General features: G+C 43.0%; 1 long non-coding RNA gene across 2 annotated transcripts in view; it reads right to left on the reverse strand.

Annotated features, from left to right (window-relative positions):
* The window catches only part of LOC138297369 (uncharacterized), a 130,145-nt gene that overhangs the window by 82,183 nt on the left and 29,346 nt on the right, over positions 1-18,616 (reverse strand). For both annotated transcript variants that reach the window (XR_011204061.1, XR_011204060.1), the window contains exon 2: positions 7,319-7,413. This is a non-coding gene — a long non-coding RNA (uncharacterized lncRNA). The remainder of the gene's footprint in view (positions 1-7,318; positions 7,414-18,616) is intronic.

Below are 18,616 nucleotides of genomic sequence, written 5' to 3' on the forward strand. Positions count from 1 at the left end.
ATAGAATGGGAGACCTTCAAGGTGATGATTCCGGAAGCGTGTATACGAAGATTGGTAACAGTCAATCCCATAATCTTCGGAGACCTAGAAATATGCATAGAAGGAGTATATAGACACAGAGCCGTGCGGCCAAAGACCCTCAACTCCTCTCTTCCTCAGAGCATCTCAGTTGCATGAATTAGGCTGTATACTCTGCCAGAACACCGCCAGAGGGCCGTAAATCAGACAGACTACTGCCATGGTTGGGAAGCAGAGCCAGTAAACAACCAACCGTAACCTAGATCAGAGACCCAGATGCTGATCTTCTCCACTCTCAACAGATAATACATGATGCCTTTACCTCCAAAGGGGGACTGTAGAGGTCTCCATAATAGGAGGCCTCTACTTCTGATCTGAAAACATTCCTAGAGCCGGCACTCCCCCCCCCAAGACTCTCCCCAGTGAAGAGGGAGGACTTCAACAACCCCCACAATCCAGCAGGTGAAAGCCACAAGAACAGCTTTGTCAACGGTCGAATCACCAGCGATGGATGACTTCCCGGCTGAATTCTATAAAGCATACCATGATGTGCGACTCCCCAAATTACTCCAACCATTCAAGAAAGCACTTACAGCCATAACTACTGGAGGCCTCAATGATGTTGATACTAAAACCAAGGAAGGACCCTCTAGATATCACTTCATATCACCCTAATGAGAAATTCTGTGTAGGATATTAGCCCAAAAAGTGCAGCAGGTGTAACTACGTTTGGTCCACAAGGACCAAAATGTATTTATCCAGAAAAGGAATACCTCTATTTGTATCTGTGGGTGAAACAGGATAATGGAGGCAGTCCAGAACAGATAGTCTGAAGCAACTGCACTGATGCCCAATAGCCACAAAGTAGTCAATTCCTTTAACCAAGACTATTTACGATCTTAGCAAAGTTTGGCTTCAGCCCCTCCATTACCAAGCTTTTTATACCTCCTCCGCAATACGGACTCACTTCGGAGATTACTTTCTGCCTCCATCTCAGTTGGGTGAGGTCCAAGACAGGGCTGCACTCTCTCACCTATCCAGTTTGCCTTGGCGATGGAGCAATTAGCAGCCAGAGCACGGGGAGGCAGGAAAGAGTTGGGCATACCGCTGTTAGACGGCCATCATACAATTTCACTTTATACAGATGATGTCCTGCTTTAGTAGAGGGATGTCACCTCTGACCTCACTTCAACAGCTTCTCACCTGACGGAGTTTGGCTTGATGTCGGGACTTGTAGTCAGCTGGGGCAAATCCTGCCTCTTTCCACTGATACCTAGGGCCAGGCTGCGGAATGCTGATCTGGGGCGGGGCCCCACTCAATGGGAACCCTTTTGAATGTGCTTCCCTTGAATCTGAATTATATTTCATGCAGTCCCGGACCTACTTCATGGTAACTTGTCAACAAAGGTCACCACTATCAGGTCGCACAAGTCTTTCTGAAAGTCCCGCCCCCTGCTATTAGCAAGCTGCATATCCATCGCCAATGTGGTGACATGTCCTGCCTTCTCTATTATTTTCTGAATCTTTTGATTATTCTTCTTCAGTCTTTTTCCCGGGAACTTCATATCCTCTTGAGAGAACTATTCTAGTAGACAAGTAGCACTGCACAAACTCCAACTTCCATCAGAAAAGAGGACTACTTTTGAGAACAAGTATTTAGCGGCCCGATTACAGTGGCTCTGATACTGGCTGGTGGGCTTGTTCTTGAAGTACACAGGCTGGTCAGCCCTACCTTGTTTTTTGGGGCTCTCGTCCAACTCCTGGACCCTACCACTCATTTATAATCACACACACATTGCTACAACCCCTAAAACATATATGGGAGACGAGCTTGGATAGGCTGCTCCACAATAAAGAATGGGAAAAGGCCCAAGCATACCCATGGAAAAATTTCACGCAAGACCCGTCTGAAACTAATACAATTCTATAACCTCCATAGGACAAATCTCTCCCCTAAACAGCTAGCCTGCATATTCCTGTGTGCCCCAGGCAATTGTGACAGGTGTGACACTCTGGTGCCAGATCTGAAACACATTCTGAGGAACACCATATAGTCCTAAATGAAACAAGTCATTGGGATCACTGGCATCTCTACATTAAAGGCAGGAGCCCTGGGTACATATACATGATCACACAGTTTTAGAGCGTGCTTCCTAAACTTAACTCTTATTTTGGTTCAAAAAAAAGAGGGGAAAAAAAACAATGCGCTGGAAACTCTTGACCTGACCAAGTCCGAAACACGGACTAGGTATATTTACCCGATGGGCAAAAGCCGAAGCGGCGGCATTACACAGAGAGGTTGTCAGAGTACCTCACTACTGTCTGGTGGCCCAAAGATGGGAGGCTCTGCTCTCCTGGTTGATCAATCCACCCCCGGAATCTTCATCGAACTTCACGACTGCAGAGTCCCAATCCCAACTCCCCTCGTCGAATAGCACGTCTACCTCATGCCAAGATCCAACTCAAGACCAACACCACACACTCTGGCAGAATTCTAGCCTGTTGCTGTGATATGTACGTATTGTACATACTGGGTGTCCCCTTTATATAGACCTGTATTAGACACCTAGAATCGCACCAGTTGAAACCTATACCTGTTCCATGGATTTACATACCACAGGGCACTTCACTTCCCACAGCATCAATCACTTTTACGGATTACCTCCAAACTTCGCATATAGAACCCAGAAGATGGATTGAGTCTCCATGTTATTTCAGGGGCTTCAGTAATCGCTCACGATGAATCCCTCTCCTGCTATCTCCCTCTTTCCCGGTCTACCCCCAGCCTCTTTCCCTTTCTTATAAAAGTCAGGGTAGCACCACCTGTTTAGGAAAGGCTATCCACCCCATTACTGACAGTTGAGTGTCCTCCAAAACTCAACTTTCCCTTTCAAGCATTTTACGGTGGCACCCAGGTTACCTTCCATGAAGTCCTCTTCTCAATGAAAAACACTTATCTCCAAATATGTAAAGGTTTGTCCCTCCCATGCCATGTAATTTATGGGTTTCTGGAATTAGTTCAGGGTCTGTGGGAAATGCATGTTGTAGTTAATTTTGCCTTCAACCTGAAAGTGTACCATACTCATGTTAAAAGTGACCTACATGATTTACATCCACATTCCCTTCTATTAAAAACATACAGGGATTACATGTCATTTGCATGTAGGGATTTGATAAGTACTCCTCTGCCAGCTCAACTCCCTTCCCACTATTCTCTACCCTGATCATTTCAGAAAATGCTTCAGTAGCCTAGGCAAAGAATATAGAGGAAAGGGGGCACTTCTGCTTCCTCCCTCGAAGGATTTTGTACTGTGTTGAAATCAATCTGACCATTTTCTCTCGAATAGCTTTTTTGTATATGGTAATGTATCCACCCTATCAAATTGTCTCTCATAGTCATCTGGTTCAGAACCACTATAGAAATTTCTAGTTGAGAGCTTTGAACGCTTTCTCAAGGTGTTAGGACATAACCATAGCTACTCGGCAGATGTCTAAAGGAATTTCTTTTAGGACTGTAAACATCATTTGATACTCACAGAGGTGTTTCTGGTAGGGTTATGTGTACAAGATCTTGGAGAAACAAAGAGTTTTCTTGCCAAACCTTTACTCAAAGTTTTAGAATACAAATTTAATATTGATAGAAGCCTATAACATGCTCTATCCAGGAGGTTGCAATTGAATTCGGTAGGGATGTAATCAGGGCCTCTCTGGCTGTCGATGGGAGGCTACCCCCTTTCAGAGCGGTCAAATATTTATAACAAATGCTGGATCAACACATCCATGGATGTTACACAGAACTCAGTTGCTGGCCCATCTACCTGTGATTCTTCCCCTGGTCATTTCCTTAACTTCACCCTCTATAAATGAGGCACCTAACCTCTCCCTTACCATACCCAACAACCTATTTGAGACACAAAATTATACAGGTATGCCTTTATCTCTTCTTTGGTTGATGTGTCCCTTATAATTCTGTATAATGTAAAAAAAGGTTTGCTTAATTATGGACTGGAACATACCACTTGTCCATTCCTATCTCTGATTTGAGTTATTGATTTATTACAGGTTAGCCAGCCATGGCAGGAGATACTTATTTTTTTCCCTTAAATATGTGTTTGAGCCAACTATTCCCTATAGTTGAGGCATCAAAGATTTTCAGTCTAGAGTATCTGCCTAGATGTCTAGGTTCTGTATGGCTTGCTGCTCCTGGTGTGTAGGTTTCCATGTGTAGGTTTACATCTAATTTTTTTAGCCCTCTATCTAGCGTTTTGGGAACCGCTTGTTTCTTTAATACATTGCCCTTTCACTATTGTTTTGATTTCTTTATGACTTTTCTAAAATTGTCTCTAAATGCCTGGTCTTCTAACGTGGATCACTGTAGGTACAGGGTTTTGCTGTTCTCCATCTCAATCCCATCATCAATACATTATGGACAGGCACGGTGCAGCCTAGGTACTCCTGGTTTATCATCACTGTGGCGACCCCCCTAGTTTCCAAAAATCTATCCAGCATAAGATGTTTGCGTACTGGCATACAGGAGGAGTACTTTATATCAATGCCATGACCTCACCTCCAAATATCTGCAAGGTGCCAGTCATTTGACAATTTTGAAAAACCTGGGGCGTGTTCAATGACTGAGTGCCAGCTAGTGTAGTTATAGTTGTCTTTCTTAAGATCTAATACACAGTTATTATCTCCCATTAGTAAAGTCAGTGAGTGTACACACCTCTTCAGTTTAGGGGACAAAATGGAGAACATGTAGACCTGGTCCTTATTAGGGCACATATACTTCCCGGTATAATGTCTAATCTGTGTCTTTTTCCTTTTTATTGTACAAATCTACCTTTTTTGTCCCCTTCAAATTCCATTTCTATGAATGACACTTTATGCCAAACACAAATTAGAGTAACCCTTTCACTGGAGGAGAACCTAGTTTCAAATATCTTTCTGCTCCATCTACAATGTAGTTTTTCCACCTCAATTTTAGTGAAACACATCTCTTGGAGGAAGGCCACTTGTAAATCGCTTCTCTTCAAATACGCATGAATTTCATATCTTTTAGTTGCACATCCATACCTCTAACATTTTAAGTGAGGAATGTATAACTATGCAAAATTATTTACTAGGACTCCCCAACCCCGGACCAAGCTCCCAAACCTGCTCCATTCAATCAACTGAAAACTAAACTGTGACAGCATGTTTTTTCTGATTGATTGAGAAGACAATTTAGGGGGTAGTGTGTATGTGACTAGATACCATTTATCCAGCCACTGAAATAAGCAGCTGAATGTTTCTAATCCCTTAAAATTAAAAAAAAAAGCCAGAGAATGCAAAGAACCCACTGCTGGTCTCAATCCATCTTAACAAGCTTCTCAGATCATTTTTATAAAGATGCACCCCTCCTTTTTCCCCTCTTTGTTAAGCACCCCTCCTTCAATTAATTTAACATACCAGAGTAACCTAGGCTCAGCGTCCTTTACAGTTTGCTTGGTCTTGATGCGTGGTTAGGCAGTTCATCATCTTCGTTTTCAGACTGCCCAAAGTCTGATCCATCTTAGGAGACTCCCGGAGTAATACTTCCCTCCTCTGTGGTTCCCTTCTAACTCCATAGCGAATGCTAAGGCTGCCTCCGTGGCTAGTGCTGTTTTTGCTTTCGCTTTCATACTTGTTGGTCATCTGACATTCCTTTGACTTGGTCTTATTAAGCATTTTCTCTTAGAAGGGTTTGTTCCTTCCAGTGGGTGCTGTCTGTACTGGCTACAGGTTTCTCTAGCCAGTCCAATGCCTCTGTTGGCACAGTGAGCAAAGTGGGTTGTCGGCAATCATAACCTTTAGCTTGGTGAAGAACAGCAAAGAGTTCTGCATGCTGTTTTCTATACTGCCTCAGTTAAGGACGCTCTTTTCTGTTGGACTGCTGCACTGGAGTCCAGGAAAATTGTAATGGGCTTAATCTCGGCTTTTTCCTTTCCAGGCGATTGGGCCTCAGTCTTGATAATGTAGCAGTCTGGTTAGCACTGGCCTGGGTGCCACCTTGAGTAGGGCCAAGGCCCAAGGCCTTCCAATCAGGTCACCCGTTTTCAGCTGCACAGTTAAAACAGCATCACCCCTCCACTCGCCCTTCTCCTCACTGCCCCCATGTCTCTGCCAATCTCCAAAGTGGGGCCCACTCCTCTGTGTCTGGGAGTTCTACTCCTCACTCCAACCAGATTTACTGGTGGGTAGCGCAAACTCCAGCAGGATAGTGTCTCCGCTTCATGTGGTGGCCGTAGCGCACACGTGCCTCCCGGTAACTCAACCAAGGGCATGAGAAGCTGACTCCAAGGCATTGCCTGGCATCCAGCAGGCCAGCGGCTCAGCAGTACCAGGGCTGCCTCTCGCCACACAGAGGTCCTGATGAAGTCCAAGTACACCTCGCCTAAAGCAGCCCACCTCTCCTCATATGCCCTGTGCTTTATCAATTGTTTAAAAGCACCGCCGTCACCAACTTTGATCCCAGGAACATTTCCTCATTAGTATTTTCCATCCCCGCCAAGCTGCTATACTCAACAAAGTTCTGCATTCACCGATGCAACCATGGGTTGGTTCTGGGGCTGTCTTTTTATAGATATCGGCTGGCCTGGCAGGAGCTCAATTCAGCATTCACATCCAGCTGCACCCTCCCTTTTATTTCACTAATGAGGCTTCTGTAACATTGTAAGATGTAGTTTAAGATGAAGAATGAGAACCACTTGAACAAAACGGATCAGGTGACCCAAGTACTGATGAAAGAACCATTCCGTGATGAGAGATATCTTGAAATGTGTAACCATACCCTAAAGGACTTGATCCTAATCGGGTGGGGGGTTGGTAACAAGCCATACCAACTATTGTTACACCCAAACAAGAAATATGCATCTTTGTTCATTGATAAACCCAAATCCGACACCTGAGAAATCACTTGCTGCACAGGGATCAAAGCATGTGACATGTGAAGACCAGGAGGGATTTGGAGTCTAGAAGTAAAAATACAAGAACTTTTGACCTAAGCAACCTATGAATAACTGGTGGAAGCCGGCAGAATAAAATTCACTGAATACATTCCCATACCTGTTTTTAGTGATGGAGGACTCAGTTTGTCTCAAGAGCCATGGCAGCTGGGAAATGAAGGATTGGAAAGGACAGAAAATAAAGCAGTGGCAAAAAGAAGACAATTGTGAACCTGCAACTAGCAATGTTAAAATGTTCCCCTTCATATATATATATATATATATTTATTTTTTTTAAACGGCAAAAACATGAAATAAATGATAAAAGCAATACTCACAGAAATGTGCTTTAAACGAAAGCTTCTGGATTCAGTGATTGGTCCTGTATGTCAAAATGTGCAGGAACCTAGAATCTGAGCAGACATAAGACCACCTAAAAACACATAAAGACAGAAAAAAAACAGATTATGTGTGGTCTGGTATTTGAGAAATTAAAAATAATTCTACAGAAGTGTAAGACTTAAAATATAGGTTTTCCTAGAACTAGTGCAGAGTAGCTGCAGTGTTAAATAGTGCACCCAGATTCACTATTCCTGTAAGGTAACCCTGTTTGTGCTCAACACCGTAACACCTTGCTTCTCTTAGGTATCTCGTAACCAAGCCTGGCCTTACAAAAACTGCGAAGACAAGGACAGGCAATCTGATTCAAATGCAGGCTTTTGGGACTGCTGTCAATTATTCTTATCTTCCCTCTTTCTTTTAATGGACTTCCTTGTTACTTCCTGTATTTTTCTTTTGAATTTTTTGGCATTTAATTGTATTTTGGATTTACTGGATTACAATTCATAGCATTTGCAACTTGAAAAAAGTTTCAAAGAAAGTATGAAACACACATAGGCTACTCAAACGTCCGGCTTTAAACACTGTTTGTAGAACATGGACTCACTATGATTATCAGAATAAATTGACAGCTCTTGATTGGACACATCCACTCTCTTATAGGCATTGTCTCGGGTGCTTAATAACTGGAAGCAGCAGGCCAAGAATCAAGATACATGACTACAGGAACACATAAAAGATTTGGGGGCTGGGGTCATAAAAATACAAATACCCAATAAACAATTAGGTTGATGTCAATTTAACCCCTTCACTGCCAGGCCTTTTCCTCTCCTGTGCTGAGCCTTTTTTTTTTAGCTATTTGGGGCAGTTAGCGCTTAGGCCCTCATACTATTTTGTCCATATAAGCTACCCATGCCAAATTTGCGTCTTTTTATTTTTTTATTTTATTTTTTAACATCCTAGGGATTCTAGAGGTGCCCAGAGTTTGTGGGTTCCCCTGGAAGAGACCAAGAAAATAGCCAAAATACAGCCAAAATTTCATTTGTTTGTGTTTGTTTAAAAAAAAACAAATTAAAAAAAAAAAGGCTGCAGAAGAAGGCTTGTGGTTTTTCCCCTGAAAATGGCATCAACAAAGGGTTTGCGTTGCTAAAATCCTAATCTTCCCAGCTATCAGGAACAGGCAGACTTGAATCCGAAATCCACATTTTTCATCATAATTTTCGCATTTTACTAGCACATACACCATTTTTACTATTTGTTTGTGCTTTAGCCACCTTCCAGTTACTGACAGAAATGGGTGTGAAACCAATGCTGGATCCCAGACAGCTAAACATTTCTGAAAAGTAGACAACATTTTGAATTCAGCAAAGGGTCATTTGTATAGACCCTACAAGGTTTTCCTACAGAAAATAACAGCTGAAATAAAAAACAAAATGAAATTGGGGTGAAATAAAAACAGCCATTTCTCTCCATGTTTTAATTTAACTTTTTCCTGTGGTGTCAGATTTTCAAAAGCAATGTACCTCACCGTCTGCTGGACTCTTCTGGTGGTGGGGAAATACAAGGCTTGTAGGTTCATCAAGAACCCTAGGTACCCAGAGCCAATAAATAAGGTACACCTTGCAATGGGTTGTCATTGTATACTGGGTATTCAGCAATTTATTTGGTAAAATTTAAATAGTCAAACATAGGTATCAAGGAAACCTTTGTATTTCCAAAATGGGCACAAGATAAGGTGTTGCGAAGCAGTGGTTATTTGCACATCTCTGAATTCCGGGGTGCCCATACTAGCATGTGAATTACAGGGCATTTTTCAAACCAACATCTTTTTTACACACTCTCTTACATTTGGAAGGAAAGAATGTAGAGAAAGACAATGGACAATAACATTTGTTCTTCTATTCTGTGTTCCCTCAAGTCTCCCGATAAAAATGGTACCTCACCTGTGTGGGTAGGCCTAATGCCTGCGACGGGAAACAAAACATGGACACATCACATTTTTACATTGCAATCTGACGTGTTTTTTGGATAGTGCCAAGCTGTAGATTTGGGCCTCTAGCTCAGCCGGCACCTAGGGAAACCTACCAAACCGTTGCATTTTTCAAAACTAGACACCTAGGGGAATCCAGGATGGGGTTACTTGTGGAACTCTCACCAGGTTCTGTTACCCAGAATCCTTTGCAAACCTCAAAATGTGGCCAAAAAAAAGAAAAAACACTTTTCCCTCACATTCCTTTGACAGAAAGTTCTGGAATCTGAGAGGAGCCCCAAATTTCCTTCCCTCCCAGCATTCTCCCGATAAAAATGGTACCTCACTTGTGTGGGGAGGCCTAGTACCTGCGGCAGGAAATTCCCCAAAACACACCAACACATCACATTTTCCCAAACAAAACTGGCCTGTTTTTTGCAAAGTGCCTAGCTGTGGGTTTTGGCCTCTAGCTCAGCCAGCGCCTAAGAAAACCTAGCAAACCTGGACATTTCTGAAAACTAGACACCTAGGGGAATTCAGAATGGGGTGACTTGTGGGGCTCTCACCAGGTTCTGTCACCCAGAATCCTTTGCAAACCTCAAAAGTTGGCAAAAAAACCTTTTTCCGCACATTTCGTGATGGAAATTTCTTTAATCTGAGGGGAGCCACAAAGTTCCTTCTACCCAGCGTTCCCTCAGGTCTCCCGATAAAAAATGGTACCTCACTTGTGGGGGTAGCTCAGGTGCCTGCAACAGGAACAGGCCAAAAACATTTAGAGATTGAGGGGAATAGCATAGCGAGTTGATAAGCACAATTGTTTTAAATACATTTTTAGCTGTATTCTGCTTTGGGGACCCACACAAGTGAGGTGCGGTAATCCTACTAAGAAAAGTGAGGACAAAATGCTTTTTTAACCAAATTTTGAGATTTACAGGGAGTATGGGTAAGAAAATGTTGGGGGATCCACGTAAGCCACACCTCCCTGGACTCCACCAGGTGTCTTGTTTTAAAAAATGTCTGGGTTTGATAGGGTTCCCTAGATGACGGCCACACCCAGGACCAAATACACAGGTGCCCCCCGCACAAACAGGTAGTTTTGTTATAGATCATTTTGATGTATCCACATCCTTTTGTGATGTTCCAAACACTAAAATCGTGAAAAGAAACACACTTAGGTTATGTTAAAAAGACCCCCTCACTCACCAACGAAGTTGGTGGCATGCTTCATCATCGGGGTCCCACCTGAGACACCTAGCATGTCACAGGTGTGCTGCGACAACAGATTACAGCGGAGCAGGTTTTGTCATTTTTACCACACATACTGGTTGGATTTGGCACGAGGGTGAGTGATGGTTCAGTAGATCAAATTTTATTAACAACAGATTTCACAAAAATGAAGTGCACTGTTAATAACTGAAAGGCCAATAAAACAGAACCAATAACTCAAAGCTTGTGAGCTGTAAAGCCGCATCAAAGCACCAACCGCTTTACAGTCCATTTACACACCATTCATACATGACATGCATAAGACAATTTACGCTGCCAGCCGCAGGCCCAGCACATTACATCACTCACATCAACAAACAGCGCTATTCAAGGGCCCATCACTTTCATATGCCCACATGCCTGATACAGCAATCACACCAGCTGATGGGAGTGTGTGGACTGGCGTTTGGCTGGCAGTGTGTTGCAGTGGCCAACAGCAAGTCACTATTTACACCGCCAGCCAATCGCCACTCTACGCACACTGCCAGCCAAGCACCACTCCACACACACTGCCAGCCAAGCGTCACTCCACGCACACCGCCATCACGTTTTTGTTTTTTTAAACAACAAAGAAACCACTAACTAATTAAAAATAAGTACAAAACTACAAAGACAAAAGCTCTAACTGAATACATGACAGTAATGCAAACCGTGAAACTGAACATATGAAAATATGAAACAGGTAGTTTACGCTCACGGTAGTTCCTAATCTATTTTTTGGAGTTTGGTAACTCCTGAAACAGCCACCCACACACAAAGCCCAGGCTTTGAAGGACAATCTGGGAAGTACATACAAGTCTGCCTCCGGATACCATTTTGAGCACAGACTCTACATTTCTTAGCGGGAAAGTCTTTTTTGGGCGTGGGAGGAATGTGATCAGCAACGTGGCGATCTTTCAATCAAGCCACATCCTCCACCAATGCTTCTCTAGGAACTCTTGCCTGTTCCACCACAATAAGGCTTTCTATCACTGACTCCTGAAATTTCACAAATGTCATCTTTGACTCTGGAGAACTATCCTTGAACACAATAAAAGCATTACAAGTTGTTGAGTGGAAAAGCTGAATCGCTAAGTTCTTATACCAAACGTATGACTTCCGAACAGCAGTATATGGTTCCAACCTCTGATCAACTCTACCTACACCTCCCATGTGCTTATTATAATCTAAAATGCACACAGGTTTGCGCACTTCGGCAACCTGACCCCAAACAGTCACAGGGGAAGTACTCTCATCATGGATGGTAATAAGCATGTAGACATCCCTACTATCTGTAAATTTCAGAGCTAGCAGCTCATCATTCTGCAAGGCACTGCACTGTCCCCTCTCAAGTTTTTATTTTATTTTTTTAATAGACTGGCTCCCTTGGATAGCCTTTCCGGTTAGAACGGATTGTGCCACAAGCAACAGTGTCCACTCTAAACAATTCCTTCAACAACTGCACTCCAGTGTGGAAGTTATCTATATAAAAATGGTGACCTTTGTTAAACAGTCGTCTACCAAGTTCCTACACAATTTTCTCACTAACTCCAAAAGTGGGCGGAAAACCAGAGGGGTCAATACTCAAATCCCTACAAGGGTAGGCCCGGAAATTATACACATATCCTGTACTACTTTCAGACATCATATACATTTTAATTCCATACTGTGCCCTCTTGCTAGGAATGTACTGCCTAAAAAACCAAACGACCCTTGAACAGGATCAAAGACCCATCCACAGCTATTTCTTTGCCTGGAACATAGACCTCTGAAAATCAATCTACAAAATGATCAAGGACAGCCCTAATCTTAAAAAGATGGTCAGAATCAGGGTGATCTTGTGGCAAGGCTAAAGCATTATCAACAAAATGCAGCATCCAAAGAAGAAGAAAATACTGCTATGACTCATGGTTGACGGAAAGAAAGCCGTTGCCATCAAGGGACTAGTAGACCAATAAGAAGGCAGTGACAAGGGCTTCCTTATCAACCCCATCAAAAAAGTCAAACCCAAGAACATTTTCATCTCCTCCAAATTTGTGGGAATCCACTGGGTAGCTCTAGAGTGTGGTTTAAGTCTGGCAGCGTTGTCCCTCAAATATTGCTCTGCATACAAATTAGTCTGCTCAACAATCTCTTCCAAAAATACATCGGCCATAAACAACTGATAGAAATTGACAGGCAAAATGTTTTTCGTATTGACACTACACCCCGGGAGACCAGTAAAGGTAGGCAACTCCAGCTGCTCCATGTTTGGGGAACCCAGAATTCAGTTCTTCCAATGGGAAACCGTTCAGCCCCAGGCTGCTGCACTATTGGCACATCAGTGTCCTCCTCTAAAGCAGGTCCTTCAACTGCACTGCGAGTGGCTTCATCATCAAAAGATTCCTCCCGGACAGAAAATTCACTGCCAGACTCTCTCAATTCCTCCGCTGCCTCAGATGCAGAGTCAGTCTCATAATCATGATCATGATCAGAAGACATCTCAAAAAGCGTACCAACAACCTCCTGAGCGGTCATCCTACGGCTAGCCATGATTCTTCCAACGAAAAGTAACTGGACAAATGCACCACCAACAACCAGCACTGTGTAAGATAAGTAATAAACAAATTGAGCCTTTATCACAAAGTGTTATGTACTCAAAAACTATACCACTCACTTGCCTGAAAAAGCTAGGCTCACCAGCAACTACTCTGCAAAGACACAGCAATCACAAATGATATCCCACTAAAAAGAAAATATTAGATCTAAGACAACACAAATATCATCGTGCACAAATCTAAGGACAATTTCACACACAATCCTGCATTTAGTACACCACTTACAAAAATGTTATTCATGCATGGCAACAATACTCGTTCACACCATGGCCTTAAAAAAATAAAATAAAAAAAAAGGCTGATCTGACCCTAAGGGGGGCAGAGATGGGCAACACTTCTATGTCCCCTTTGGGGGGTGACCCCGGCAAGGGGCCAACCCCCTCATTCAACTTCCCACAGGAAAAAAAAAAAGAAGAAAAAAAAACACTGTTCCAGTGGTGTCTGCCCACCCCCTCCCCCCCCGGGGACAGATCGGCCATATAAATATGCCCCCCAAGGGGAGTGACACTTGCCTAAGGGGCCACTCCCCTGTAGTGAAATAAACAAACACAAAATAAAATCCCTGGTGACTAGTGGGCATTCCTGCTGCCCGATCGCATGCTAAAAGAGACACTGAGCGAAAAGGAAAACCCTGGAAGCAAATGGCTTACAGCGTCAGCACTCAATTGTGCGCTGATATCATTAGATGGGGGTTGGGGTGGGGGGAGGTCGGGGTGGAAAGGGAAGCGATTCCCTTTTTATCCTGCCCTTTGGGGGAAGATGGGGGGGGGGGGGGAATGCCCAGTAATGGTTACGTCGGCAGCACACAACCAGTTAAAGTTAAACGGAGCTTTGCAGCAGTAAGAATAAACATTGGCTGTGCCAACAGGTCTGGCTTTAAAGGAATGTTGTATGGTAACATGAAGCACTGCAAGAGGTTAGCAAGGGAATTTATATGTATTTGTGTGGTACTAAGGAACTGTAGAATAATACTGGTGTAGGTTAAAAGTTATCCAGTCATCAAAGAAACTGTAATTGCATTATAATGTCATGTTTGTGCCACTGAGTGTGTGCCAAGCTTAGGCAGCAGGATGAACAAAATAATCACAGCAATATGGAGGTCAAGCACTTTTTTGTGGAAGCACACAACCTCTGCCCAATCAAAACATGTACTCCTGTCTCCCAACATGTGGGTGGAGCCAAGCCCCTCTCCTGATGATTCTCACATAATTGTCTGACGAACCTGCACTGTCAGGCAAGACCATAAAAATAATACAGACAAATGTGATCATGAAGTGGGATATTTAACTACGTGAATGCTAATCCGGCAATTGTCACATACATGACTTGGCCATATCAAAACACATATACAGTCGGTTTGAAAACATGTAAACCTTACATAATATAGAATGGCAGGCTAAGCACAAGATACTTCCAAATAAACTACAAGGCATTTGGTCTGCCTCACAAAGGTAAACGTACACTTTAGTGTACGTTTTTGACTGTTTGCTGTCCATAAATGGATTTACGAGTAGTATCTGTGTGCACGCAGAGTCTCTCCACACATAAAAAAGACCTATCTATCGTTTTATGTGCTGAAACTCCACATGTGTAGAGATACTCTTTGTAAATTCCTTTCTGAATATTGTAAACTTACACAAAGTATCTTTCACCTTTGGGACTCAGGCTCAAAGTTTCCCACAATGATTTCTTGCTTCCAAGAATTCAATATAAAAGCAATTTGGTAGGATCATCCAAAGGATCAGATATATTCGATGAGAAGCTGGAAGACTTCCACACCTGAAGCAGAATGCTGAACACCAGCAGACAAAACTAGGAAGCAGAGTCAAGGAAATATTAGCACTGATTAGGCACCCCCACGGAACAGGAACAAATGGAAGAACCAAACACAAGCAGTTGTGAGAACAAAGATTGCTATAAAACCAGGGGTTACATAGGGTCCTGCGGAATCTAAGTGATAAGTCAAGTCGTGTTGAATCCTCTCATTTGAGCCTACTGTAGGTCTGAGACTATAAATGTTGGTGTTGCCTTTTTTCATGACTATCTTCATGGCATGTAGTCTCAAGAGTTTATAGAACTAAAAAATAAAGATTGCAAAATTCCTCTTAAACTAGAGAAGGGAACAAAGGAGAACCACATTAATGTGTGATCCCATAGTATTCAGGACCAGTGAGCTCTTGAAAATCAGCTCAGCCTTCACTCTTAACGAGGGTGCTTTGATAGTAATTAACATAAAAGCAATGACCGTCTTAGATTGGCCTGTGTTTCTTGACAGCAGGTTAGAAGGAAATATATACAGGATATAAAAAATGGATATTAAGAATATTCAAAAACGAAACTTGTTTTCCCTTGTTCCTAATATTTAAAGCGGATGTATGATGGAACAACGCATGCGCCAACCACGCATGCCTGAAGAACGCAGTTGGACCAACTGCGTTGTTTCCACAAATGCCTTTACCATGCATGCCTTTACAATGATTTTTTGTTGTAAAGGCGTGCCTAGCAAAGGCATGTGTGGAACAGCATGAGTGTTTTTCGCATGCCACCCCCCACCCCCCTATAAACGCAACTACACCGACCCCTCACCTGTCCTAAAAATAAAACCCCAACCTGCCCCTAAAAACTACCCCGATAGCCCCACCCACCCTAAAAACTGACCCCACCCCAAAAAATAAAACTACCCACCCCTAAACACAGTTACCCCAACCCCCAACCCTAAAAACCCGCCCCACCCCAAATACAAAATGACCCCGCCTCTAAAAACCCTCCCCACCCCACCCGCCCTAAATACAAAATTACCCCCACCCGCCCCTAAAAACCCACCCTAAATACAAAATTACTCTGGCCCCCACCCCTAAAAACAAAATTACCCCAAGCCCCCCACTCCCACCCTAAAAACAAAACTGCCCTAAAAACTACCCCCCCAGCCCCATTTACCTGTCAGTGTCCTCTCCCGATGCAGACTCCCTTTTTCTCTGCCTTAACCACGCATGTCCCTTGTTCAGCACATGCATGGTTAAGGTGGAGCAAAAGGAAGTCGTTAACGCAAGCCTGGTTCCGGCATCGTCGTTCTGGACGTTTCCCCTTAAAAACAATACGTACTTGATAAGTGTGCTACTTCATGGAGGGTATGGGCTTTTCAGAGTGGAAAACAAGCAGTGTAAAATACTGTCAATGGTTTCACAGATTACGGCATAAGATGGGAGTGATGTGCATCTCAGAGAAGGCTCTGCGTGTATGTGACAGGCCCCCGACATCCATGTAAGACACTGCTACTGGAATTATGCAGCAATGCACAGCCAAATTATCTGACAGGGTTGATAAAATGTACAACAAAAAAAAGTCAAATATTGCAACATTATCAGCACAAACATTAGCAGTATTGTGTTGTTTAAATACTGTCAAGGTTTCACCTCCTTAGCACCTTAATTAGTAAGATGTAATCAATTTCAGCTAAAAAGAATGTATCGGGTAATATCTGCAGAATTATTGAGCAGATCTGGCATTATGTGGCAATCATAATTTTACTTAAAACAGAAACGCCACAGTTTTTTTTAATCCATGTATAGTTACAGCTGACCTGCTCGTGGAAGGGCTCATACCTGGGATCCCCTTCTTCAAGTAATTTTTGCAAGTTTTACATCTCATTCTCTGCTTGCAACCTTTGTTGATAGAACGCTCATTTTACATAAGGAGTATCTTTCCATTATTTTAATAGACCTAGTTGTTGTGGTTGTTCATGACGACTTCTACTGAAAGCAGAAGCTCAAGAGTGATAGACAGGCCGTTTAGTTTTATTCCAATTACATCAGGGAGATTAAAGTGCACCACTGATCTGTCACGAGTTCCTATTTCCAGTTGATCTAAATTTAGTGTGAATGTTTTTTCATAGCACTAGGACAGACAAACTCTTTCGTCAAACCTTCTAGTACACCATTTCTCTATGCATGGTTAACTATGCTAGATACAATTTAATCCAGCAAAGTTGAGATGCCCCGGTCACCTAGTGGCAAAACACTGTCTGGACTCAAGGCACCTAAAACTGTCTTATTTACATAATAGAAGAAACAGCACAATCCTGATGAAAAACACCAACTGTCTGTAAATATTACAGACTAAGAGGATGGAAACAGTGTCACATAAGGCAATGGAAGTCAGAGGTACAGGCAAAGAGACTAAGCAGAGAGCACAGAGAAAAATACAATTCAGAGTCAGTCAGTACAACTTACACTGTACCAGCCATATTAGGGCTGGTAGTTCGACCTGCACAATAGTTACAGGTCAGCACCAGTAGAGAAGAGTGAACATGAGAAGCCAATCCACTGGTATCTCAGTGTCTGGTAACCCTGTTCTTAAGGCTTCTGCACTCAACTCCTACTTTGCACCCGTTAGTGGCGATCCCACACCTTTGTTTTCCCCCTTATCTCAGTCTCAAATGTCTTGCATTTCTAGCAAGTAGGATACGGGAAGATTGGTTTCATGATTTCCCTCCTTCAAGCAGCTCTTAGCAAGGATGTCTACTCCCAGAGGAATTACTGACACTTCTTCAGTTCTTGGGCAAAAATGCCGGTATGTCTGCAGGATAGTTACAGTACTGCTCATTGAAACACCAGTATTCTGAACATATTGTACGGTTTATATGTATCTGCTCATTATAAAAGGTGACTTCTCAACTGCTGTGCTATTTGTCTTTTTCATTAGGTGGGATCTCGAGGGGGAGAGTCTTCTTCCTGTCTGTCATGGTATTGCTGCTAGTTAAAGGGCTGGAATTTTCTCAGGCTCAGGCAGCTTTGAGAGCCGAAGTCTTGGACATGTTTTGGTTCAGTGCATCACTGTTGGCCACTCCACGTTCATAGCAGGGCCTTCATTTTGTCATAGTTGCTCTAGCACCTCTGTGCAAGACCAGAGGGGGTCCTTGCGAGTAGCACATAGCGTGGAGTGCAGGGAATGTCGGACTTGGGCTTCTTCTTTGTAGGTGCAAGGATGGCAAGAGTTCCCAGTAGAAGGCATAGCTTGACTATGTAGGGAGTAAATTGCAAGGTGGAAGTTTCTCCATTGGGAATCACATGAACGTCTCACTCTAAGATGAGGCACTGTCTATCTTTGAGGTTGGTGTCTGTTTTTTGCATACAAAAGGCAACACTTTGAAAAGGTGGATTTCATCACACTCAAGGTCCCCTTGCCATATATTTTTCTCTGATTTTTTTTGCAGAAGATTTGGGTAATTTCTCGTAATTTTCCCTTTCTTGTTGCAGAGTTCAGCGTTCGCTATTTTTGTTGTTTGTTGAACTTATTATTCTGTTTTGCTCTTTCCTCCATCCTAAAGTCAGGGTGACTTTGGTGCCTTGCCTGTCACCACCAAAGCAACGTACATCATCAAAATCCACTCAGAATGCCAAAGGATCTCCACCCCGTGTGTTTTTCCTCTTATCTTATGATGGACATGTATGTTATTCTGTGCAGGGTGGCACAGTTGCTACTGGAAG

Source organism: Pleurodeles waltl, chromosome 5 (genome assembly GCF_031143425.1).
Source record: "Pleurodeles waltl isolate 20211129_DDA chromosome 5, aPleWal1.hap1.20221129, whole genome shotgun sequence".
In the NCBI taxonomy this organism is placed as follows: domain Eukaryota; kingdom Metazoa; phylum Chordata; class Amphibia; order Caudata; family Salamandridae; genus Pleurodeles; species Pleurodeles waltl.